Source organism: Pelophylax lessonae (assembly GCF_965119305.1).
Source record: "Pelophylax lessonae genome assembly, chromosome: 5".
NCBI classification, from domain to species: Eukaryota; Metazoa; Chordata; class Amphibia; order Anura; family Ranidae; genus Pelophylax; species Pelophylax lessonae.
In genome coordinates, this window is record NC_138772.1 from 52200563 (window position 1) to 52227718 (window position 27156).

General features: G+C 44.7%; 1 protein-coding gene across 1 annotated transcript in view; it reads left to right on the forward strand.

Annotated features, from left to right (window-relative positions):
• Positions 1–285: 285 nt before the first annotated feature.
• The window catches only part of CALCR (calcitonin receptor), a 490211-nt gene continuing 463340 nt past the window's right edge, over positions 286–27156 (forward strand). The window contains exon 1 of the transcript XR_014225284.1: positions 286–692. The gene's annotated coding sequence lies outside the window, so the exon portion shown is untranslated. The remainder of the gene's footprint in view (positions 693–27156) is intronic.

Consider the following 27156-nt stretch of genomic DNA (forward strand, 5'->3'; position numbering starts at 1 on the left):
CACTTGGTTTTATTACATGCAGGGGTCTCAGGAAGACATGGATGAAATGACCTTTCTGATAGTTGATTTCCATAATACAAATCTCTCCCCCCTCTCCATGTTCTGACACCCCAGGGTACATTATACAGGGTGGTCACCACTCTGCCCTATACACAGTGACCTTGCCCTGTGTCCTGGGCTGTCAGGAGTCCGGGGACTCCTCTGTGGCCGCAGTGACAGTTGAGAGAGATGAACTGTCAGCGCACGGAGCACGGAGCGTTTTCCCAGCTCAGACACAGCCAGGTACATCCCACCGGCCTATGGAGGCGCTGCAAGGACTGGCTCCACACACAGGGCGGACCCTACAGGGACTACTCAGGGATTCTCTTTTTTTATCCTCATTCTTGCTCATTGAGAATGTTGAAGAAGACGTGAAAGCTTCAACCTTGTGCTGCTCCCTCCAATCAGACTGCCGCTAATTCCTTCTGTCTGCGCAACTTCTGCCACTGACAAGCGGCATCCCTGTGTCCCCATCTGCAGAATCCCAGACCCCTTCCTGTCCTCACCTCTGCAGGGTTCACACTTGGATTGCTTGCCTGGATCCCCTCCTATAGGAATTACTGCCTAAATCCACATTGAATGGAAGGAAAACTCAGGGCTATGTTTTAGGATTCCTGGAGTTCGCCAATACCCCTTACATTCATCTGAATTGGGTAAGAGAATTAACTTCTGTGTGTCTGATTATCTTTGCATGGATGTAAATGTCATTGGCTGCAAACAGATTTATAGTAGTATTTCTACTAGTCACCCCTGATTTACAGGGGCACCCCAAGTTTTGAAAATGTGTCCTTGGAATTTTTTTTTGCATATGTCCCTGTCCTGGATAACACAACCCCACTTTATGCCATTGTATTAAAAACATATTATTTACTGAATCTGCAAATTTTAAACATAGAATGTGTTTAATATGTCATTGTGCAGTAGCCAAAGCAGCCAATCAGCAGTCATCTTTTATCCCTGTTACATTGTTATACTAATTAGAGGTGATATTGGATGTTCATGGGGTGCCCCTTGTATTGCCATATTGAGTCACCCCAGATTTTAGAATAGGGTTTGTTGGGCTTCACAAACTGGTTTGTAATAGCATTTCTACCAGTCACCCCTGATTTACAAGGGCTCCCCAAGTTCTGAAAATGTGTCCTTGGAATTTTTTTTTTGTATGTCCCTGTCCCGGATAACACAACCCCACTTTATGCCATTGTATTAAAAATATTTTATTTTCTTACTGAATCTGCATAATATTAATTTGTTTAATAATTCATTGTGCGAAGAGCAGTAGCCAAAGCAGCCAATCAGCAGTCATCTTTTTTTCCTGTTACATTATTATACTAATTAGAGGGGATATTGGATGTTCATGGGGTGCCCCTTGTATTGCCATGTTGAGTCACCCCAGGTTTTAGAATAGGGTGTTTTGAGCTTGCAGACTGGTTTGTAATAGCATTTCTACCTGTCACCCCTGATTTACAGGGGCTCCCCAAGTTTTGAAAATTTGTCCTTGGAAATTTTTTTTGCCTATGTCCCTGTCCTGGATAACACAACCCCACTTTATGCCATTGTATTAAAAATATTTTCTTTTCTTACTGCATAATATTAACTTAGAATTTGTTTAATATGTCACTGTGTGAAGAGCAGTAGCCAAAGCAGCCAATCAGTAGTCATTTTTTCCTGTTACGTTATTATACTAATTAGAGGTGATATTGGATGTTCATGGGGTGCCCCTTTTATTACATGCTTTATATTTACTCCATTATTGTGTAGTTCTGAATATTTTAAATATAGATTTTTTTTTTTAATATGTCAGTATGCCAAATGCAGTAGCCAAATCAGCCAATCGGCAGTTATCTTTTAACATTTTTACTTTATTATACTGATAAAAGGTGATATTGGATATTCATGGGGTGTTGCATTATATTGCCCCTTGTATTGCCATATTGAACCACCCCAGGTGTTAGAATTGGATATTTTGCACTTGCAATGGGTTGCAAGCCAGTTTATAGAAGCATTTCTACTAGTTACTGATTTTATAGGGGCACCCCAAGTCTTAAAGATTTGTCCCTGGAATTTTTTTTTTTTTTTTTGTGGATAATGCAACCCATTTCTAGTGCATCCAAACATTTTTTTAAATTTTAAATTAAATTGTATTAGTAAAAGATTCTTTATTTACTGAATTATGGTTTATATCTGCATATTATAAACATAGAATTTGTTTAATAGGCTATTGTACAAAGTGCAGTAACCAAAGCAGCCAATCAACAGTCACGTTTTATTCCTGTTACTTTATTATACTGATAAGAGGTGATATTGGATGTTCATGGGGTGTTGCACTATATTGCCCCTTGTATTATCATATTGAGTCATCAAAGAATTGGGTATTTTGTGCTTGCAATAGGCTGCAAACAGGTTTGCAGTAGCATTTCTACCAGTTACCTCTGGAACCCCAAGTTTTGAAGATTGGTCCATGGAAATGTGATTGTCCATGCCTCTGTCCTGTGTAATCTCCAATGCATCTTAATTAAAATGTTATAATCATCCTCTTTGTATACTAATTTATGCTATGTGTTCTAAAAATTGAATTTAATGTCACTGTGCAAACTAGTATAATACCCAAAGAAGCCAATCAGCAGTCATCTTTTATTCCTATTACTTTATTATAAGCGGTGATTTTGTTGTTTATGGATTGTTACACAATATTGCCCCTGGTATTGAAATATTGATTAGCTTCAGGTATCAGACTTGGGGGTTTTTGTGCCTCTTAGTTAGTAGTGTGTATGGCAAGTCTATATCTATCTATCTATCTATCTATCTATCTATCTATCTATCTATCTATCTATCTATCTATCTATCTATCTATCTATCTATCTATCTATCTATCTATCTATATCTATAGATATATATCTATATCAATGTATATCTATATATATATATTTATATTATATATATATATATATATATATATATATATATATATATACACACACACACACATATATATCTATATATATATATATATATATATATATATATATATATATATATATATATATATATATATATATAACAGCTAAGCAGAAAAGTGTCCTTGGAAATTGTTTAAAACAATATTTATTTTTATAAATAAATTCATTTTTCCCCAAATATAAAGCTTTCATTGAGTCATGAAGATGGAACTGTTTTGTCTCGTTTGTCCGCTACATGCTGCTCTGCACCTTTACCTTGCACATAGCATTGAGCCAGCTCCATATTCAGCCTTATTTTAGTACAGCATGGATTTCCTATTTTCTGCACTGACTGCCCAGTATAGAATTGTCTTGTCACACATTCCATTGGACATTAAAAACATTTATTAACAAAGTTAGTAGGATAGCCAATAAAAGGCGATAGATGTAAATGTGGCGTCTTTTCATAGTCTTCTGCTGATTTCGCCTCCATCTGACTCTGAAAATGTCCGGAGTGACAAGGTAAGAGGGAGTTGACTTGAAAATGCTTATCAATGGAGGTAAGAGGGAGGTGACTTGTTTTTTTTTTTTTTCCTTTGGTGAATATTTGGAGTCCATAAAAGGCTGAATCAGTTTTGTGAAATTTGGCTCATCGTCCTTGTAAGAGTTTACCTTGTGATGTCCCCAACACCTTACATGCCCAGACCAGCTTAACCACTTACCGACCACCTAATGTACTTTTACTGCGGCAAGTTGGCTCCCCTGTGCGAAATCAGGTACCTATAAGTTTTTTTGTGCAGAGGCTCCAGGGGGCACGCAAGTGTCCTTAGAAGCGCGACCGTGTGCTGATTGGCTAGAAAAGGAGCCAGTCAGCGGTTCGGCGGACTCGATGTCTACTGGCCACCCTCAATCGTTCCCAAGAGACACAGAGCGGCAGTCTGCCTATGTAAACAAGGCAGACCGCTGTTTTGACAGGGAGGAAGACAGGGATCTTGTGCTCCTGCTAAGCAGGAACACAGATCTCTCTCTTCCCCCAGTCAGAGCATCTCCCCCACAGTTAGCAAGCACTCTCAGGGAACACATTTAACCCTTTGATCACCCCTAATGTTAACCCCTTTCCTGCCAGTGTCATTAGTACAGTGACAGTGCATTTTGTTTAGCATTGATCACTGTAATAATGTCACTGGTCCCCAAAAAAGTGTCAGTAATGCCTCGTTTTCCACTGAGCGGATCGGTTTGGATCAGTTCGGTACGGTACGCTAATTTGAGTGTTTCCATTATGAAAGTGGCCCATACAACCGAACTAAACTGCATCATTCCTGGTCCTGCTTCAGATGTAGGGCCATAGGAAATGGTACGGTACGGTTAGGGCGGAGCTACTGGCGTCACACGATAGATTCCACTGATTGGCGGACAGAAAAACTTCAATGCTCACGTCAAATGAAAGAGCAAAACAAACACCTCATTTGGTGTAAACCCTGCATGGTCCCTGGTGGCCCGACTTGCAGTGGAAACGCTCACCGGAATAGACCGGACCATTCTAACCCTTCCAAACTGTACCGACCCGAAACCGTTCCGCTCAGTGGAAACGAGGCATTAGGTGTCCAATTTGTCTGCCGCAATATAACAGTCCCACTATAAGACGCTGATTATCGCTAAATTTATGAAGAAATTAGATTTTTTACATTTTGTTTATTGGATATGCTTTATAGCAGAAAGTAAAAAATATTGTTTATTTAATTGTCGGTCTTTTTTTTGTTTATAGCTCAAAAAATGAAAATCGCAGAGGTGAACAAATACCACAAAAGGAAAGCTCTGTTTTTGGGAAAAAAAGGGCATCAATTTTTTTGGGTACAGTGCCGCACGACTGCACAATTGTCAGTTAAAGCAATACAGTGCCGTATCCCAAAAAATGGCCTGGTCATTAGGGGGTAAAACCTTCCAGGGCTGTAGTAGTTAAACAGAAACTTCTGTAATGCACAGAGTGTGTATTGTGGCATTTTGGTGTTGGTTATTCCTCGTGCACATCTGTCACCTATTGGTGCCAGTACTTTCCTTGGTTACAAGGTAATTATGTTTTTTTTTTTTTTGGGGTGATGGTGTAATTTTTGGGATAGGATAAGTGTAAAGGGTTCATTTTTAGGGTTAGATTAGGGGTTGTCTAGTGTTAGGTAGTAGGTTTTAGCTTCACTTTAATGGATATGTTAATTGTTACATTAACTATGACTCTCTCCTAGCAGCAGAGTGTTGTGCTTTGTTAGCCATTGACAAAAGTAAACGTTTGAATTTGAAGTGATACAATTTATTGCAAGAGTGCTCAACCGTTTGTAGAGCGAGGGCCACTTAAGTGATTTGGTAACCGGTTGTTGGCCACAATGAGGCCCCGTTCACATTGCCGCGATCCGACTTGGGGGGACGACCTCCGAGGTCGCGGTGCGAGCAGCGCGCCGCGATCTCGGAGCGGCCGCCACGGACTTCATAACATTGAAGTCTATGGCAGTCGCCTCCGGGTCGCCCCAAAGAAGCTCCGGACCCTTTTTCTAAGTCGGAGCGACTTGTGTCGCTCCTATTAGAGCGGGTCCGCAGCTTCCCTATGGAAGGCGACCTGTGAGGCGACCAGGTCGCCTCACAGGTCGCCTTAGTGTGAACGGGGACTGAACTGTGAGATTTTACCGACCCCTAACCCAAAATGTAAACGACCCCTTGCTGTCCTTAGCCCCCTATAAGGCTGCTTTCACACGGATGCACTGCGGTTTACATGTACTGTGGGTGAAGTGTGATGCAGCTGCGGCTTTCCTTGCAGGTTAACTGCACTGAGCTACTGGGGTTGATTTAATAAAGGCAAACAGACTGCGCACTTTGCAAACTGCAGTTGCACTCTGCAAGAGAAGTTGCTCCAGAGCTTTTGCAAATGAGCAGAAGCTCTGCTGACTTCCATCATCCAATCATGTGCTGGCAAAAATGCTGTTTTTTTTTTTTTTTATTTTTCTTGCACGTGATTGGGTAATCTTTGCAAAGTGAAGCTTTACCTCATTTACTAAGCACTGGAGCAACTTCTATTTGCCTTTAGTAAATCAACCCCATAGACTTGTATTACATCTTGGGGGTGTGGTGCACTTTCAAAAAGCGCACCAAATCTGCAGAATATAATAGAAGTCTATGGCTCAGTGCAGCTAAGCCGCAGGAAAGCCGCATGTGAACTGCACTGTACCTGCAGATCAGTGTGAAAGCAGTCTGCATAGCATCCTTGTTTGACCCTCCCCTGTCCCTCACATTAGCTGATAGCATGATAGAGAAAAACTGAGGGAGAAGAGAAACATTGGAATACTAGTCAGTACCAGTTTACAAAAGTGTATTTGGTCTGGAAGAATAAATCACCTCTAATGTTGGGTGTCCTACTTGGACTTTTGGATATTGCTGCATTATGTAAGACTATTAGAATAGTTTTTATGTTTTAGAATGGGGTGCCTCGAGACTGTCCATCATTCTGAAAGGGAGCCTTGACTAAAAAAAGGTTGAGAAACACTGGTTTAATGCGCTAACCTTTTCCTCTTCTAGCTTCTGCTGGTATTGCTCTCCAGGCTTCTAGAAAGGTCCCAGGTAAAGTGCAGTTGGTATCACTCCTGGGACAGAAGCCCAGGTTACAGAGGAAGAAGCGGCTTATGCGGCTTCTGCTTCCTCCATTGCCATCTGCTTCCTCTGCTGCCGCTGCCGGTTCCATGCACTCTGATGCTCTGGGATGGAGGGTAGGGAACCCCTTCATCACGATCTGGGCTTCCTGGCCCACCATCCCAGAGCATGGGCATGTTCTTCCCTGATTTGAGGTTGTAGGCCACATCAGAGGACTCTGCAGGCAATGGGTTTAGCACCCATGATTTATTGGATAACTGAAAAGATTGTAGTGCAAGCTTTCAAGGCGCGCTGGTCTCTTTTGTTCAGGTGCTTCTTTTTTTTTTGCTTTCTCCCCAAATTATAAATTCTGACTCAGTGCAATACTGCACATAATTTATTTGGTGAGTCCTATCCTTATCTTTCAGTGCTACTACTGCTGGCAAAGTGCTCAACATTCGACACTTCAGGAAGTGTCAAAATGCCGGCTTTTGGAAGCTAACACAAATGTTGTGGGGGTGCAGGACTTCAACGTTCCTGGGAAGCTTTTTAATTTGCGGAGGCTGCATAGCTGGAAGACAAGAGAGCTCAGACTCACCACCCACTGGAAAGGCAGGTAGTCTTCTATTGCAGGGAGCAAGGGGTTCGATTTTTCAGAGAAAGTGACTTAACCACTTCCGGACCACCCGCCGCAGTTTTATGTCAGTTTTATGGCAGATAGCTGCCATAACCCCGGTATTTTTTTACAGTATGGGTGACCCTCTTTCACATAAAAGTGGTCCCAGCAGTGGATTCACCACGGGATCACTTTTATGGGTGGCGGTAGAGGTGCCCCCCCCCCCACCACTTCCTGGTCGTTTTCCAGGCTTACCTGAGCCATCAATCCTTTCCTCTCCTAGGCAGGAAGTCGAGTGAGGGCAAGCTGGCCTCTACTCAACTCTATGGCTTTGGAGGACTAGTGCAACGCTATGTCGCTTCCTCCCATTAAAGGGCTCATTTTTATTCATGATGAAAAATGTACTTTTTTTTTTTTTTTTTGCTTTTTAGTGTGGATGTGAGATCTGAGGTCTTTTTGACCCCAGCTCTCACATTAAGGCTCCATGTACACGGGACGTTGTTAAAAGTCCCTTTGAATGCTGGAATTTTTAGGACGTTTGAAACGTCCGTTCGGTCGCGTTTGTACCCGCGTTTAGCGGGCGTTTAGCGGCGTTTGCGGGCGTTTGCGTTTAGAAGCGTTCCTAGAGGTCAAAAAATTATTCCCCTTTAAAATGGAAAAAACGCGAACGCTAAACGCGGGTCATCGCGTTGGGACGCGTTCGGGCGCGTTCAGACGCGTTCGGACGCGTTTGTGCGTTTGAAACCCTGGGAAACACACGTTCGAACGCAAATAATTGCGTTCTAAAAACAGTCCCTGAACGCAACTGCCTGCAAATGACTGTAAACGACCTGGTGTACATGGACAGATAAGATAAAATGTAGATGGGTTCAGGGGCTTCTGAAAAAAACGCCCAACTGCTTCTAAACGGCCATTTCCAGCGTCCCGTGTACATGGAGCCTAAAGAGGACCTCTCCTGCCTATGGCATGCTTTGAGGTGCTATCAGGAGGAGCTGTCTTGCATGTGAGCTTAATAATAAATAGTGCAGCGCAATCCTAATGGTAAATTAGCACATGTGAGCTGACTCTTCCATGAATTTAGATTGCACTCCCATTGATTTTTAAAGCACGATAACATTTTTCTCAAAATTGTCAGTCTTTTTTTGTTCATAGCGCAAAAAATTAAAAACACAGAGGTAATTAAAAAGCGCAAAAAATAAAAAACACAGAGGTAATTAAAAAGCGCAAAAAATAAAAAACACAGAGGTAATTAAAAAGCGCAAAAAATAAAAAACACAGAGGTAATTAAATACCACTAAAAGAAAGCTTTATTTGTGGGGAAAAGATATTCACTTTATTGGGGTACTGTGTCGCACGACCGCACAATTGTCAGTTAAAGTAACACAGTGCCGTATGGAAAAAAAAGACCTGGTCATGAAGAGGGGTACATTTCCCGGTAGATAAATGAAAGTTGTTGTGCATGGAGTTCAGCTTTAAGAAGACACAGTTAGGAGGCTGCTAAGTAAACAGTTGTAGAAGATTGCGCTCGCTCGCTCCCTCATCCAGAAGTGTGCAGTGCAGCTGTGTTGCTGTGCTTTGGGATGTGTCTGTCATTCAGGAGCAGAGCAATGTCAACAATTCCAAACAAGGGCTGGCTTTTATTTGCGTGGAAGCTCAGGGCACCGCGAGTGATCTCCCACAAAGTGATTGTTCATTTTCTGTTTGTGTTTAACAAGGAAAATAGGTCGGCTGCCAAAATCCGAAGGGGTGAAAGGGAAGATAAATGAATATATTAAATAATTCAGTGCTGGCCACACATTATTGTCCTAGGCTGCTGGTTTATTTCTCTCTATAGAGATGTAGATCCGTTACGCAGAATGGTGAAGGTGCTACAAAGTTCAGGCGTGCGTCGTTACCTTTGACAGCCAATTGAAATCTAATAAAGGTCAGGCTGTGCTGAAGCTATGCTCTAAACCAGCAGTTAAATATATTATTATTATATATGTACATTATATTACTAAAAGTATTGGGACGCCTGCCTTTACACGCACATGAACTTTAACCGCTTTACAATAACTGCGGCAGGCAGCCGCTCCTGCGCGAACCGGTCACAAGCAGGAGGCTAGGCGGCGAGCGTGCCCCGCCAGCTCCGCGCTCCCGCCCCTGCTCGTCAGCGGGGAAGCCGATGCAGTGGGCAGGCGGCTCCGATTGCCACCTGACACCCGCAATCGTTCCCCGCTGAGAGAGAAGAACACAGTTGTAAACACAGCTGACCGTTCTTCTCTCTGGAATGATTACAGACCTCCTGTGATCCTTCTATATAGGATCACAGGTCTCTATGGTCATTTCACAAGCCACACCCCCCCACAGTTAGAATCACTCCCCTAGGCTCACATTTAGCCTTGATCACCCACAATGTTAACCCCTTCTCTGCCAGTGTCATTATTACAGTAACATTGCATATTTTTAGCACTGATTAATGTAGAAATGTCACTGGTCCCTCCAAAAGTGTCAAAAATATCAGTTAGGGGTCTGATCTGTCTGCCGCAATGTCGTCAGTCCTGCAAACAAATCGCAGCTCACCGCCATTACTAGTAAAAAAAAAAACAATAAAAATGACATAAATCTTTACTGTAGTTAGTAGACGCAATAACTTTTGCGCAAACCAATCAAAATACGTTTTTTGCCATTTTTTATTACCAAAAATATGTAGCAGAAAACAAATTGGCCTAAAATGTTAAAACATTTTGATTTTTACATTTTTTTTTGGAATGTTATATAGCAGAATGTGAAAAATATATATTTTTTTTTTTCAGAATTGTCGCATTTTTTTATTTATAGCGCAAAAAATTAAAATCGCACAGGTGATCAAATACCACCAAAAGAAAGCTCTATTTGTGGGGGAAAAAGGACGTCAATTTTATTTAGGTACAGCGTTGCATGACCACACAATTGTCAGTTAAAGTAACGCAGTGCTGAATCGCAAAATATGGCCTGGTCATTAAGGGGCAAATCCTTCTGGTCTTAAAGTGGTTAATGGCCTCCCAGTCTTAGTCCGTAGGGTTCAATATTGAGTTGGCCCACCCTTTGCAGCTATAACAGCTTTAACTCTTCTGGGAAGGCTGTCCGCAAGGTTTAGGAGTGTGTCTATGGGAATGCTTGTGCACTGGCACACAGTCATATTGGACAGAAATGGGCCATCTCTAAACTGTTCCTATAAATGTGGATTCATGAAATTGTCCAAAATGTCTTGGTATGCTGATGCCTAATGGGAATGTTTGACCATTCTTCCAGAAGAGCATTTGTGAGATCAGCCACTGATGTTGGACAAAAAGGCCTGGCTCGCAGTCTAACCCGCTCTAATTCATCCCAAAGATTTTCTATCTGTTCAGGTTGAGGCCAGGACTCTGTGCAGGCCAGTCAAGTTCCTCCTTTCCAAACTCGCTCATCCATGTCTTTATGGACCTTGCTTTGTGGCATCCCAGTCTTAGTCCGTAGGGTTCAATATTGAGTTGGCCCACCCTTTGCAGCTATAACAGCTTCAACTCTTCTGGGAAGGCTGTCCACAAGGTTTAGGAGTGTGACTATGGGATTGTTTGACCATTCTTCCAGAAGTGCATTTGTGAGGTCAGGCACTGATGTTGGACAAGAAGGCCTGGCTCCTAGTCTGCGCTCTAATTTATCCCAAATGTGTTCTGTCGGGCTGAGGTCAGGACTCTGTGCAGGCCAGTCAAGTTCCTCCACCCCAAACTCACTTATCCATGTCTTTATGGGCCTTTCTTTGTGCACTGATCCAAATCATTCTGTGGAGGGGAAATTATGGTGTGGGATTGTTTTTTTTTAGGGGTTGGGATTTGCCTCTTAGTCCCAGTGAAGGGAACTCTTCAGGTGTCAGCATACCAAGACATTTTGGACAATTTCATGCTCCCAACTTTGTGACCTCAACCTGATAGAACACCTTTAGGATGAATTAGAGCAGAGCCTGGAAGAATGGTCAAACATTCCCATAGACACACTCCTAAACCTTGTGGACAGCCTTCCCAGAAGAGTTGAAGTACACAAATACTAAGGCCATTTTGAAATGGAATGAATTACCTACCAGCATGTCTTTGGAACAGGGCTTTTTTTCTAGGAGAATAGGTGCAGGTACTCCCCCATTCTCTGCCTCCCACCCACCTCTGAGCACTGTCCCTTGGGCAAATACCACCAAAAGAAAGTTCTATTTATGGGGAAAAAAGGACATCAATTTTATTTGGGTACAGCGTCGCACGACCGTGCAATTGCCTGGTAAAGTAACGCAGTGCCGAATCGCAAAAAATGGCCTGGTCATTAAGGGGGTAAAACCTTCCGGGGCTGAAGTGGTTAAATGTGCCCCATCATTAAAGTGGAGTTCCACCCTAATTTTATACTTACCTCCATCTTCTCGCTCCGGGTCACCTGAAAAACAAATGGCTAATCGCATTTTTTTTTTTTTTTACTTACCTTGTAGCGAAGAAAAAATACTTACCTTACTTCCTTCTTCCTCCTTCCTCGGCCGCGGCCCGTCGTCACTTCCTTGCTCTGCAATGATTCCTGGAAGCTGAACGTCATAGCTCCCAGGAATCATTGCGCCTGCACCGGCCCCGACGTCAGTTCCGGGGCGCGCGCGTCATCCCCTTCTAAACAGCTTCTGGGCATGCCCAGAAGCTGTGGAGGGATGACGCGTGCGCGCCGAGAAGTGACGGCGGGGCCGGCGCAGGGCATCGTGGGACCGAAGAAGGCGGAAGAGGACACAGAAGAGGATCGCGCTGGCTTCAAGCTGCCCACACCTGAGATGGCCGCGCTGGACAAGACTTTTTCAAGGTAAGTATTTGTCCTAACAGGTAAGTGCAACCCAGGACAGATCAGAGGCTAGCCATTGTGGAATGCACTAGCCCTGACTGTCCCGGGGGTATTTAAAAAAAAAAAAAAAATTCCAGGGTGGAACTCCGCTTTAATGTCAGGCCAAGGAAGAGTTTATTGTCATTGGTGTCAGTGGAGGGAATCGTGCCCTATTACTTGTATCAGTGGGAAGAATAATGGTCTTGGGTGTCAGTGGGAGGAATCATTCCCCATTGTTGATGTCAGTGAAGGAATAGTGCCTGCCTAGTGTCAGTAGGAAGAATATGGCCCCAAAAGTCGGATAGATGCAAGCAAAGGGCCACAGTCTGCAGTTTGGAGACCACTGATCTAGCACATGTGCACTAAAAAGATCAGTTTGCTGCTGGTGTTGTTCCTCCCTCCCTAATGCCTTGTACATCATACATCATACTAGAATGATGTACAAGGCATTAGAAATAGCTGAGACAGACACAGGTACCAACAGCCAGGGCCGGGACAAGGGGTGGACAGGAGGGGCTGTTGCCCTGGGTGCAATGGTTTATTACAGGGATGGGGGGGCACCTTGACCCTAAACCTAAGGGAAGGGGGAGGCGCGGTTTGGCATCCTTGCCCTGAGTGCTGGATGACCTTGTCCTGGCACTGCCCATAGCAATTGAATATAAAAATAAATGTAATGAATTTTGTAATAATTACGTAACTGCTAATTGGTGGTTCTTCAGTCCCGGTTCACACATATGTGATATGGGAACTCTGTAAATCCACTGCGGGTTCCCACATCGCACTTGGCTCGCAGACAGTTCACACTATAATGGAGAAAATGGTGTAACGCAAATCACATAAAAATGGTAAGAAAGAAATAAAAAATGTCCATATAATAAATATATGATATAGTCCCAAGAAATTATCAGAGGCCCATAGGTCTGCATAAGGTGCTGGAAACAGTAGATAGCATAGAATCCAATCAGTGATCACCCTTCACCAAGAAGCACACCAATGCGCTCACCTCAAGGTTTGACCCCTGTTTCACCAGCGGGTCAAACAACTCAGTATTGCAGATTTATCCAATGGTAACAGATAACAGCAGGTCACTGAAGCATTGCCATATGCGAACATGCAATATGCATATGTGATCGCTGGGGGTGTCAATACAAGGTTAACGACACGCCCAGATCAGTTTGCATATCGCAGTGCGAACTGTCAGTTTGGACATGAATTGAATCTCATAGGTGTGAACACTCATGCAATCCGATTCTGGTGCGGACCCAAAAAAGGGTCCTGCGTGCCTTTTGTCTGAATGCAATGCAAATTCAGCCATACTATATGTATGGCTGAATTCGCAATGCACAGACATTGCATGAGTGCGCACGGAATCACATGCGATGTCTGCCATCGCTGAAGTGTGAACCGGCTCTTATACCTGTCTGGAGTTTACCTTTTCAGGTTAGTTTCTTGGATCGGTAATTAGCACCACACTTCAAACTATTTTGCCTAACATGATTTATGACTTAAAGCGGAGTTCCGGCCACGAAAAACATTTTTCAATAAAAATACCCCCCGGACAGTCAGGGCTAGTACATTCCACATGGATAGCCTCTGTACTGTCCCGGGTCGCACTTACCTGCAAGAAGAAATACTTACCTTTAAAATTTCTTCTCCAGCGTTGCCATCTTGGATGTGGGCAGCTGAAGCCAGCGCGTCCTCTTCCGTGTCCTCTTCTCCCAGAATGCGCCTGCACCGGCCCCGCTCGTCACTTCCGGTGCGGTGCCGCATTCCTCCACAGCTTCTGGGCATGCCCAGAAGCTGTTTAGCAGGGAATGCAGCGCCGCACCGGAAGTGACGAGCGGGGCCGGTGCAGGCGCAGTGATTCCTGGGAGCGATGACGTTCAGCTCCCAGGAATCAATGCAAACCGGAAGTGACGGCGCGGGCCGCGGCCGCCGAGGGAGGAAGTGGAAGAAAGGTGAGTATATTTTTCTACAATAACAAGGTAAGTAAAAAAAAATAAATAAAAATCGTAACTATCCATTTCCTTTTCAGGTGACAAATACGAAGCGGATGGCCACAAAATAGATTATGTAGATTTTGTGGCCGGAACTCCGCTTTAACCACTTGGCCACTGCTCACATTGCTGCTACTGCAGCAATGTGGCTCGTTATCGTCCAGCGACGTAGACCTACGTCGCTGGACTCCTCCCCCTGTAGGCGGCACTTGCGCGCCGCCGGAGGCGCGCTCCCGCTGTTTTCAGTCACAGCGGGAGTCGGGCCAGATCGTCGGGGAATCGAGTTTGGAGATCCGCCCGCCTGTGTAAACAGAGCGGGCGGATCTCCTAAGTGACAGGGAGTGACAGATCGGAGTGTTCAGCATAGCTGAATATCCGATCTGTCCCTGACTCACTCAGTCACCTCCCCCCACACACGTCAGTAAGCACAAGGCATACATTAACCCCTTCCTCTCCAATAAAGTTAACCCCTTCCCTGCCAGTGTCATTTTTACAGTAACAGTGCATATATATAGCACTGATTACTGCAGTAATGTCACTGGTACCCCCAAAAGTGTCAAAAATGTCAGTCAAGGGTCCGATCTGTCCGCCGCAATGTCGCAGTCCCGCAAAAAAAAAATCTCAGATTGCCGCCATTACGCGTTAAAAAAAAAAAACACCAAAAATGACAGAAATCTTTCCCGTAGTTAGTAAACGCAATAACTTTTGCGCAAACCAATCAAAATACGCTTATCGGGATTTTTTTTACCAAACATAGGTAGCAGAAAACAAATTGGCCAAAAATTTAAAAAAAATTTGATTTTTACATTTTTGGGGGGGAATTTCATATAAAAAAATGTTAAAAATATTGTTATTTTTTCAAAATAAATGCTATTTTTTTGTTTATAGCGCAAAAAGTAAAAATCGCACAGGTGATCAAATACCACCAAAAGAAAGTTCTGTTTGTGGGAAAAAAAGGACGTAAATTTAGTTTGGGTACAGCGTCGCACGACCGCGCAATTTTCAAATAAAGTCGCACAGTGCCGAATCGCAAAAAGTGGCCTGGACGTAAGACAGCAAAATCCTCCGGTGGTAAAGTGGTTAAATTGCCTACTAAGAATAGTGATGTCGCGAACCTAAAATTCGCGGTTCGCGAACGGCGAACGCGAACATCGGCAAATGTTCGCGAACCGGCGAACCGGGCGAACCGCCATAGACTTCAATAGGCAGGCGAATTTTAAAACACACAGGGACTCTTTCTGGCCACAATAGTGATGGAAAAGTTGTTTCAAGGGGACTAACACCTGGACTGTGGCATGCCGGAGAGGGATCACGCAAAAAAAAGTTCTTAAAAATTATAATTTTTTGATAGAGAGCCAATTATTGGAAAAATTAAAAAAAAATAAAAATAAAAAATTTCTTTGGATTTAGCATCTGGGGGGTCTAAAAAGTGTACCTGTGAAGTTTCAGCTCTGTAGCATGTCCAGAACCCCTAAAAAACAGCATTTTTCTTATATTTTCAGGAATATGGCTTCTCTGCGGCTGGCTTTTTCTCTTGCAGGCATTTAGCGGGCATTTTTTTAGGCAGGCATGTCATTTTTTGTATTTAGTGTCTGGGGGGTCTAAAAAGTGTACCTGTCAAGTTTCAGCTCTGTAGCATGTCCAGAACCCCTAAAAAACAGCATTTTTCTTATATTTTCAGGAATACGGCTTCTCTGCGGCTGGCTTTTTCTCTTGCAGGCATTTATCGGGCATTTTTTTAGGCAGGCATGTCATTTTTTGTATTTAGTGTCTGGGGGGTCTAAAAAGTGTACCTGTCAAGTTTCAGCTCTGTAGCATGTCCAGAACCCCTAAAAAACAGCATTTTTCTTATATTTTCAGGAATACGGCTTCTCTGCGGCTGGCTTTTTCTCTTGCAGGCATTTATCGGGCATTTTTTTAGGCAGGCATGTCATTTTTTGTATTTAGTGTCTGGGGGGTCACAAAAGTGTACCTGTCAAGTTTCAGCTCTGTAGCATGTCCAGAACCCCTAAAAAACAGCATTTTTCTTATATTTTCAGGAATACGGCTTCTCTGCGGCTGGCTTTTTCTCTTGCAGGCATTTATCGGGCATTTTTTTAGGCAGGCATGTCATTTTTTGTATTTAGTGTCTGGGGGGTCTAAAAAGTGTACCTGTCAAGTTTCAGCTCTGTAGCATGTCCAGAACCCCTAAAAAACAGCATTTTTCTTATATTTTCAGGAATACGGCTTCTCTGCGGCTGGCTTTTTCTCTTGCAGGCATTTATCGGGCATTTTTTTAGGCAGGCATGTCATTTTTTGTATTTAGTGTCTGGGGGGTCACAAAAGTGTACCTGTCAAGTTTCAGCTCTGTAGCATGTCCAGAACCCCTAAAAAACAGCATTTTTCTTATATTTTCAGGAATACGGCTTCTCTGCGGCTGTCTTTTTCTCTTGCAGGCATTTATCGGGCATTTTTTTAGGCAGGCATGTCATTTTTTGTATTTAGTGTCTGGGGGGTCACAAAAGTGTACCTGTCAAGTTTCAGATCTGTAGCATGTCCAGAACCCCTAAAAAACAGCATTTTTCTTATATTTTCAGGAATACGGCTTCTCTGCGGCTGTCTTTTTCTCTTGCAGGCATTTATCGGGCATTTTTTTAGGCAGGCATGTCATTTTTTGGATTTAGTGTCTGGGGGGTCACAAAAGTGTACCTGTCAAGTTTCAGCTCTGTAGCATGTCCAGAACCCCTAAAAAACAGCATTTTTCTTATATTTTCAGGAATACGGCTTCTCTGCGGCTGGCTTTTTCTCTTGCAGGCATTTATCGGGCATTTTTTTAGGCAGGCATGTCATTTTTTGTATTTAGTGTCTGGGGGGTCACAAAAGTGTACCTGTCAAGTTTCAGATCTGTAGCATGTCCAGAACCCCTAAAAAACAGCATTTTTCTTATATTTTCAGGAATACGGCTTCTCTGCGGCTGTCTTTTTCTCTTGCAGGCATTTATCGGGCATTTTTTTAGGCAGGCATGTCATTTTTTGTATTTAGTGTCTGGGGGGTCACAAAAGTGTACCTGTCAAGTTTCAGCTCTGTAGCATGTCCAGAACCCCTAAAAAACAGCATTTTTCTTATATTTTCAGGAATACGGCTTCTCTGCGGCTGTCTTTTTCTCTTGCAGGCATTTATCGGGCATTTTTTTAGGCAGGCATGTCATTTTTTGTATTTAGTGTCTGGGGGGTCTAAAAAGTGTACCTGTCAAGTTTCAGCTCTGTAGTATGTCCACAACCCAAAAAAACCAGCATTTTTCTTATGATTTTTAGTAGAAAACGAATGCAGTGTCTTTCCAGCTGTCTTTTTTTCTTTCTGGCAAGCTGAAATATGATATGCCAAGGCAAACATGCCTATCAGTTGAGCTATGACACAGACAACACTGCACACATGGGGAAATATGTAAAACAAAAAACAGGAAAAGGAAATTAGGTGACGGTAACAAAACATGATATTGTGATTGGCCAAATAAAAAGTCACCTCGCGATGAGGTCGCGCCAAAGTCGCGCTAAGTCGCGCCAAAGTCGCACTGGAAGCGACGCTACTTTAGTGGTAGCGGCAGTGTAAACCAGCACTAAAACATCCAGTGTGTGAATACGATCAGGTATGATGTTTTATCGGTCAAGTAGTGTAAGGGTTACGCCCGTTGCCCGCTTCACAGTGACAGACCAAACTCTGACAGACCAAACTCCCCGTTTAACAGTCAGTCAGTCCATTTGCACAACCGCAAACTCCCAATTTGCACAAGGTTGGATACCAAGCTAGCCATGTCCCGTTCCTTGTCCTCACTGACATCATTGAAGGTCTCTTCCTCCACCCAGCCACATACAACACCAAGGGTCCCCGAAAGGTGAGAACAAGCCCCCTGGGACGCCTGCTGTGGCTGGTATTCCACCTCCTCAAAGCCACCTTCCTCCTCTGACTTCTCTTCTTCAGACTCCTCTCTCTGCGTTGCCACAGGTCCAGCAATTGACAACGACAAGGCTGCTTCTGGTGGTGATGAGGACCACAACTCTTCCTCTTCATGCTCATCTACAGCCTGATCCAGTACTCTTCGCAGGGCACGCTCCAGAAAAAACGCATATGGGATGAGGTCGATGATGTTGCCTTGGGTTCGACTGACCACCAGGGTTGTCATCTCCGCAAAAGGACGCATGAGCCTACAGCCATTGTTCATGAGCATTCAGTAACGCGGCCAAAAAATACCCAGCTCCGCAGAAAGAATGAAAGAAAATGAATGTTTTTTTTTATGAAAAATTATCCTGCGGATCGCTTTTGGTCTGTACACAATGAAGCAACGACCTTATCATCTGGGGTGTGCCAACACAATCCTAGAGGTGATCGCTTCATTGTGATACGCAAGCCCCTTCACCACGACAAGGTAACGATCACGAAGGGGAATTGACACATGTATGTGCCTTTTTTTTGTTTTTTGTTTTTTTGCAGCCACAGTGTAGCACCAGAGGCCAGAAAAATTAGGCATGTACACATGCATGAAAAAGTAGGTATTGTTGCAGCCGCTGCTGTAGCAGCGGCCTGAAAAATTGAGGTTTTAAGGCAGAAAGTGCACTAAAACATTGCTGCTTGAACCGTAGTTGGTGGCGGAGACGTCACGTAAGTCATCCGGCATGCAGAGAATGATTATATACAGCAGCGTGTGGACCATTTTTAGGCCAAGGCATCTCAGTCATCACCAGGCCTTTTTTAGTCAAATGCATCCCCCACTGTCAGTCCCTTCGGGATCCATGCCTCATTCATCTTAATAAACGTGAGGTAATCAAGACTTTTTTGACCTAGGCGACTTCTCTTCTCAGTGACAATACCTCCTGCTGCGCTGAAGGTCCTTTCTGACAGCACACTTGAAGCGGGGCAGGCCAGAAGTTCAATGGCAAACTGGGATAGCTCAGGCCACAGGTCAAGCCTGCACACCCAGTAGTCAAGGGGTTCATCGCTCCTCAGAGTGTCGATATCTGCAGTTAAGGCAAGGTAGTCTGCTACCTGTCGGTCGAGTCGTTCTCTGAGGGTGGACCCCGAAGGGCTGTGGCGATGCATAGGACTAAAAAAGCTCCGCATGTCCTCCATCAACAAGACGTCTGTAAAGCGTCCTGTCCTTGCCGGCGTGGTTGTGGTGGTAGGAGGAGGATTACTTTCACCTCTTCCCCTGTTGGATTCCCGTTGTGCTGTGACATCACCCTTATACGCTGTGTAGAGCATAGTTTTTAACTTATTTTGTAGCTGCTGCATCCTTTGCGACTGCCGGTAATTGGGTAACATGTCACAGACTTTCTGCTTATACCGGGGGTCTAGTAGCGTGGCCACCCAGTACAGGTCGTTCTCCTTCAGCCTTTTTATACGAGGGTCTCTCAACAGGCATGACAGCATGAAAGACCCCATTTGCACAAGGTTGGATGCCGAGCTACTCATGTCCAATTCCTCGTCCTCACTGATGTCATTGAAGGTGTGTTCTTCCCCCCAGCCACGTACAACACCACGGGTACCAGATAGGTGACAACGAGCACCCTGGGATGCCTGCTGTGGTTGGTGTTCCTCCTCCTCAAAGCCACATTCCTCCTCTGACTCCTCTTCCTCACACTCCTCTTCCAGTGTTGCCGCAGGTCCAGCAATCGATGGTAAGGCTGTTTCTGGTGGTGGTGATGGTGACCACAACTCTTCCTCTTCCTCTTCACGCTCATCTACGGCCTGATCCAGCACTCTTCGCAGGGCACGCTCCAGGAAAAAAACATATGGGATGATGTCGCTGATGGTGCCTTCAGTGCGACTCACTAGGTTTGTCACCTCCTCAAAAGGACGCATGAGCCTACAGGCATTGCGCATGAGCGTCCAGTAGCGTGGCAAAAAAATACCCAGCTCCGCAGAGGCTGTCCTAGCACCCCGGTCATACAAATACTCGTTGACCGCTTCTTCTTGTTGGAGCAGGCGGTCGAACATTAGCAGTGTTGAATTCCAACGTGTCGGGCTGTCGCAAATCAAGCGCCTCACTGGCATGTTGTTTCGCCGCTGAATATCTGCAAAGTGCGCCATGGCCGTGTAGGAACGCCTGAAATGGCCACACACCTTCCTGGCCTGCTTGAGGACGTCCTGTAAGCCTGGGTACTTCTGCACAAAACGTTGCACAATCAGATTCAACACATGTGCCATGCACGGCACATGTGTCAACTTGCCCAAATTCAATGCCGCCAACAAATTGCTCCCGTTGTCACACACCACTTTGCCGATCTCCAGTTGGTGCGGGGTCAGCCACTGATCCACCTGTGCATTCAGGGCGGACAGTAGTGCTGGTCCGGTGTGACTCTCTGCTTTCAGGCAAGTCAACCCCAAGACAGCGTGACACTGTCGTATCCGGCATGTGGAATAGCCCCTGGGGAGCTGGGGGGGTGCAGTTGGTGTGGAGCAAGACGCAACAGCAGAAGAGGACTCAGCCGAGGAGGTTAGCAAAGAGGATGGAGTAGGAGGAGTAGAGGAGGTGGCAGCAGGCCTGCCTGCAAGTCGTGGCGGTGTCACCAACTCCTCTGCAGCAGAGCCACGCATTCCATGCTTGGCAGCCGCCAGCAGGTTTACCCAATGCGCAGTGTAAGTGATATACCTGCCCTGACCGTGCTTTGCAGACCAGCTATCAGTGGTCAGATGGACCCTTGCCCCAACACTGTGTGCCAGACGTGACATGATTTCCTTTTCCACAATAGAGTACAGGTTGGGGATTGCCTTTTGTGAAAAATAATTTCGGCCGGGTACCTTCCACTGCGGTGTCCCAATAGCGACAAATTTTTTGAAGGCCTCAGACTCCACCAGCTTGTATGGTAAAAGCTGGCGGGCTAAGAGTTCCGACAAGCCAGCTGTCAGACGCCGGGCAAGGGGGTGACTCTGCGAGATTGGCTTTTTGCGCTCAAACATTTCCTTCACAGACACCTGACTGTGGGCAGGTGACGAGCAGGAACTGCTGAAGGTGAGAGGCGGAGGGGCGGGTTGTTGATAGGGGGCATGGAGGACAGCAGTGGTTGACGTGGCTGAAGATGCTGGACCAGGAGGAGGATGGTGGCTTTCAGTTTGTGTGCTGCTTTTACTCATGTGTTGATCCCATAGGCGTTTGTGATGTGAGATCATGTGCCTTCGCAAAGCAGTTGTACCTAGGTGGGTGTTGGACTTCCCACGACTCAGTTTCTTTTGGCACAGGTTACAAATGGCATCGCTGATATCAGAGGCAGACACACAAAAAAAATGCCACACTGCTGAGCTTTGCAAGGACGGCATTCTGGTGGTGGCAACAGCTTGCGTTGATTGGCGTGCTGTCTGGCTGACCCCGGGTGCCGAATCTACATGCTGTCTGACTGCGCCACTAGCTCCTTGCGATGACCTCCTCCCCCTGCTTCCAACTCGTCTCCTCCTCCTCTCTGTCTCCCCATCTGAACTTTCCCCCTCTTCTTCTGCTCTTCGAGCAGGCACCCAGGTGACATCCACAGACACATCGTCATCATCAGCCGCTTCACTTGACAACTCAGCAAAGGCAGCAGCAGCAGGTACAACATCATCATCATCACAATGTACGTCCATGTGTATAATGCTGCCTGACTGAGACATATCCCCGTTATCTACATCCTCTGGCACTAATAGTTGCGCATCACTTATTTCTTCAAACTGATGTGAAAATAACTCCTCTGACGGATCAAGTGAAGCGGCTGTGGTGCTAGTGTTGGTGGTGGTGCCGGCGGGCTGGCGAGTGGTAAATTGAGAGGTGCCCGAAGCTGAGCTGGAGGAGGATGGTGCATTAAGGTTCCGAGCGGAAGCTGTAGACGATTGGGTGTCCTGTGTAAGCCAGTCAACTATGGCCTCAGAATTTTTTGAGTTCAGGGGCTGTGGTGGCCTCTGAACACTGGGCATTATTCTAGAGCCTAAGGAAATCACAGCACCACGACCACGACGGCCCTTGCGGGGTGGCCTGCCTCTGCCTGTCATTTTTTTTTTAATGTGTTGTTACTGTTGTACTATGAGTGCAAGCTGCTGTGCCACCTTATATATCAGTGGTGGGTGGGCAGTGGCACAGTACACTCTCTGTGGACCTGACAGCAGTCACTGGCACCCAGGCAACTGCAATTTAAAAAATATATATATTTTTTTTTACTTTGCAAGCTGCTGTGCCACCTTATATATCAGTGGTGGGTGGGCAGTGGCACAGTACACTCTCTGTGGACCTGACAGCAGTCACTGGCACCCAGGCAACTGCAATTTAAAAAAATATATATATTTTTTTTTACTTTGCAAGCTGCTGTGCCACCTTATATATCAGTGGTGGGTGGGCAGTGGCACAGTACACTCTCTGTGGACCTGACAGCAGTCACTGGCACCCAGGCAACTGCAATTTAAAAAAATATATATTTTTTTTTTACTTTGCAAGCTGCTGTGCCACCTTATATATCAGTGGTGGGTGGGCACACAGTGGCACTGCAGTGGGCACAGTACACTCTGTGGACCTGACAGTCACTGGCAGCCCAGGCAACTGCAATAATAAAAAATATTTTTTTTTTCAATTTATTGCAACAAGATGCTGTGCCAACGTATATATATCAGTGGTGGGCAGTGCACTGCAGTGGGTACAGTGCACTCTGTGGACCTGACACAGCACTCACTGCAATTATGACAGAGGAAAAAAAAATATTTTTTAAAATGCAAGGTACTGTGCCTGTGCCACCCGAAATGAGTGTGGTGTGCACACAGTACAGTCTGTGGTAGGTCTGTGGCCTCTCACACACAGCGGGCAGGCAACTGCAGTGTACAATAGATATATATATATATATATATATAAAGAAAAAAATCTATTACCTTACCAGCCCTTAAAAGGGCTTTTGGGGACACTATATATATATATATATGTATATATATAAATAAAAAAATCCTCAATTACCAGCCCTTAAAAGGGCTTTTGGGGACACTAGATAGATATAGATATATATATATATGAAGAAACAACTCAATTACCAGCCCTTAAAAGGGCTTTTGGGGACGCTAGGTATATATATATATATATATATATATAAAAAAAAAAAAACACAAATACCAGCCCTTAGAAGGGCTTTTTGGGGTGCTGATATTACAGCAGTAGTGGACCAAGAACACTGCAAGACCAGGAACACTGACTAACTGTCCCTAGCTTAACAGCAGCAGCAGCTCTCTCCCTATTCTCACTACACACACTGCTTCAGAATGATCTAAGATGGATGCTGCCCTTGCTTATTTATAGGAGGTGGGAGGGTGTGGGAGGGAGGTACGCTGATTGGCTGGAAATGTGTCTGCTGACTGTAAAGTTCAGGGTCAAAGTTTGCCTCAATGATGTCTTATGGGGGGCGGACCGAACATCGCATATGTTCGCCGGCAGCGGCGAACGCGAACATGCTAAGTTCGCCGGGAACTGTTCGCCGGCGAACAGTTCTATACATCTCTAACTAAGAATTGCGAAAAAATTTTGATTATGAAAAATGACGTATTTTTTGACACATGTGGCTCCAAGAATTTGCACAACTCTTTATAAAGAACACTGAACCATTCATATCAGTTCTTGCTCTGAAAAACAAATGAAATGTCCTAAAAACAATCACAGGGAGCCGCTAGGGGCAATTTTGGGTGGGAGACCTCTCTAATGGAAATGTGAAGTAAGAGAAAAATGGAGGCTGCCATTGCTGACCTCCTTCTAAAAACATTCAGCTTTCTGGCTGTCCGGAGTCATTGACGCGGTCAGATAAATAGAGTGCTTTTGGCAAAATCGATTTGCTGCAAAATTATCAATTTTTGCAGAAGCGGCAACTTTTCTTTTTACTTGCTGAGCTACTTAGATGAAAAAAAAATAAACAGTTTACTCTCTTTTATTTTATTTAACCATTTTCTGACCAGCTGCCATAGTTATATTGCGGCAGGTCAGCTCTGCACCTGGCTAGAGAGGAAGCCAATCAGTGGGTCCAGTGGACTCAATATCCACCAGGCAACTGCAATCGCTCCCCATGGAGCTCTGCTGATCTAAACAATGCAGATCGCTGTTCTGTCAGTGATGAGCACAGAGATCCTGTGTGCCTCCTATTTAGGAACACAGGTCTCTGTGTTCATCCAGTAAGTACATCCCCCACACAGTTAGAAAGCACCCCCTATGAACTCATTTAACCCTATGATTATTATTATTATTTCAGGTACTTATATAGCGCTGTCAATTTACGCAGCACTTTTACATATACATTACACATTCACATCAGTCCCTGCCCTCAAGGAGCTTACAATCTAAGGTCCCTAACTCACATACATACACAGTAGGGCCAATTTTTTTTTTTTTTTTTTTATTCAGGATCCAATTAACCTACCAGCATGTCTTTGGAGTGTGGGAGGAAACCGGAGTACCCGGAGGAAACTCACGCAGGCACAGGGAGAACATGCAAACTCCAGGCAGGTAGTGTCGTGGTTGGGATTCGAACCAGTGACCCTCTTGCTGTTAGGTGAAAGTGCTAACCACTACACCACTGACTGCCCCTGGTGTTCACCCCTTCCCTGCCAGTGTCATTATTACAGTAACAGTGCATATTTTTAGCACTGATTACTGTAGTGATTTCACTGGTCCCCTCAAAAGTGTCAGTTAGGGGTTCGATCTGTCCACCGCAATGTCGCAGTCCCACTAAAAATTGCAAATCGCCCCCATTACTAGTAAAAAATAAATAAAAATGACATAAATCTTTCCCCTAGTTTGTAGACGCAATAACTTTTGTGCAAACCAATTAGGATTTTTTTTACCAAAAATATTTAGCAGAATATAAATTGGCCTAAATTGATTAAAAAATACGATTTTTTTTTTTTATTGGGAATGTTTTATAACAAAAAGTGAAATATATTGGGTTTTTTTCTCAGAATTGTCGCTCTTTTTTTGTTTATAGTGCAAAAAATTAAAATCACAGAGGTGATCAAATACCACCAAAAGAAAGCTCTATTTGTGGGAAAAAAATTACATCAATTTTTTTTGGGTAGAGCGTCGCACGACCATGCAACTGTCAGTTAAAGTAACACAGTGCCGTTTCGCAAAAAATGGCCTGGTCATTAAGGGGGGTAAAACCTTCCAGTCCTTAAGTGACTAGGAGTGTTTTATAGTGTATTTAGGGTGGTTTATTTTATTTATAAAGTGCTTTTTTTTTTTTTTTTTGCTTTTTTGTGTTTTTTTCCTTTATTTGTGTATATTTAGTCAGAATAGCACCAGTTGCACAGCTCCTGATGTACACAGAATGATGTCTTTTGGCACACTGACTTATGAAGGTCGGTGCCCCCTGTGACTGTGCATACAGCCTTGTGCTGCCATCTGTTGGCATGTTACAAAACTACTCTCAAAACTTTTTGATACCACCTTCTATTAGAGCCAATTAGAACAGCAGCCATTGAACCTACCACCATATCTTTGGTCTGTAGTTGGAAACCAGAGGAAATCCACACAAGCACTGGAAGAACATGCAAACTCCTACTTTAAGAAGTAGTGGTCAGCAAATGTATCCTACTTGCTGGTGACTGATGCCCTTAATTTACCAGGATGTTTTTGGATTGTGGGGGAAAAACTCCATATTAATGCCTATAGATTTGGAATGTCCAACAAGCTTTTAGGCAGGTGCAGTCTATATTTTCCACTGCAGGTGGCACTCGTCCGTAGCAGCAACGCAGATGGTAGAGGAAATCGAGAGAAGCTATATTTCTCTATAATTTCCTCGGTCACTCGGGTAGTGATCTGATTGGATGTACATACTCCATGTGACCCTGGTGGCCATCTTAGGTCAGGCAGAGTCTATTTAAGAAAAAAGAAGTTAAAAAGGGAACCTAAACAATAAGGGGACCAACCATCACCGGTCACTTCCCCACTCACCACAAAGTGGAGCTCTATGGCCAATACAAAGCATATCTACACAAAAGGCAGAGAAGGAGGACTGCCAACAGGACCATAATAATGAGCCAACGGGGTATAAAGATCTGTTGACTTACTGTTTAGCCCCTTCGTGACCGCGCTAAAGCCAGATGGCGGCTACAGCGCAGCTGCACTTTGCCAGGAGGCCGTCATATGATGTCCTCCCGTGCTTGCACTTCCTGCGCGCCCCCTGCGGCGTGCATCAGCAGTGATCTGTAACCAGGGTAAAGAGCCAATAATGGCAGCTCTTTACCACGTGATCAGCTGTGTCCAATCACAGCTGATCACAGATGTAAAAAGGATTTGCCGGTTATCGGCCATCCTCCCCTAATGTTGACAGGGCGTGAGGAGATGAGAGCTGAAAACCAGCAAATCCACTCAGGGGACATCTGCACTGACAATCAGGGCACTGGTATCAATGTCCTGATTGAGAGTGCAGCCCCAACAGTGCTCACCAGTGCTTCCAATCTGTGCCCGTCGGTAATGTCTGTCAATGGCAATCAGTACCGCCTATCAGTGACCCCTATCGGTGCCACCTATCAGTGCCCATCAGTGCTGCCTATCAATGCGCATCAGTGCCGCCTAATAATGCTGCTTTTCAGTGCCGCCTACCAGTGCCCCCCATCAGTGCCGCCTATCAGTGCTACATATCAGAGCAGTCTCATCAGTGCCTCCTCATCAGTGCCCATCAGTGCACCTCATCAGTGCCCATCAATGCCGCATCATCCGTACCCATCAGTGCCATCTTATCAGTGCCCATCAGTGCCACCTTATTAGCGCCCATCAGTGCCACATTATTAGTGCCCATCAGTGCCGCCTCATCAGTGCAGCCTCATCAGTGCAGCCTCATCAGTGCACATCAGTGAAGTAGAAAAATAATTTATATTTACAAACTTTTATAACCGAAATGCAGAGAAAAAACTTTTTTCCAAAATGTGTGGTCTTTTTTCGTTTAACAAAAAAAAAAAAAAAAAAAACAGTGGTGATTAAATACCACCAAAAAAAAAGCTCTTGTGCATGACCGCATAATTGTCATTCAAAGTGTGAGAGCGCTGAAAGCTGAAAATTGGCCTGGACAGGAAGGGGATGAAAGTGCCTGGTAGACACAGGGCAGCCATCAGGGGGCGACAGCCCATACACTTGTAGGGGGCCCAGGCATTGCAAGGGGCC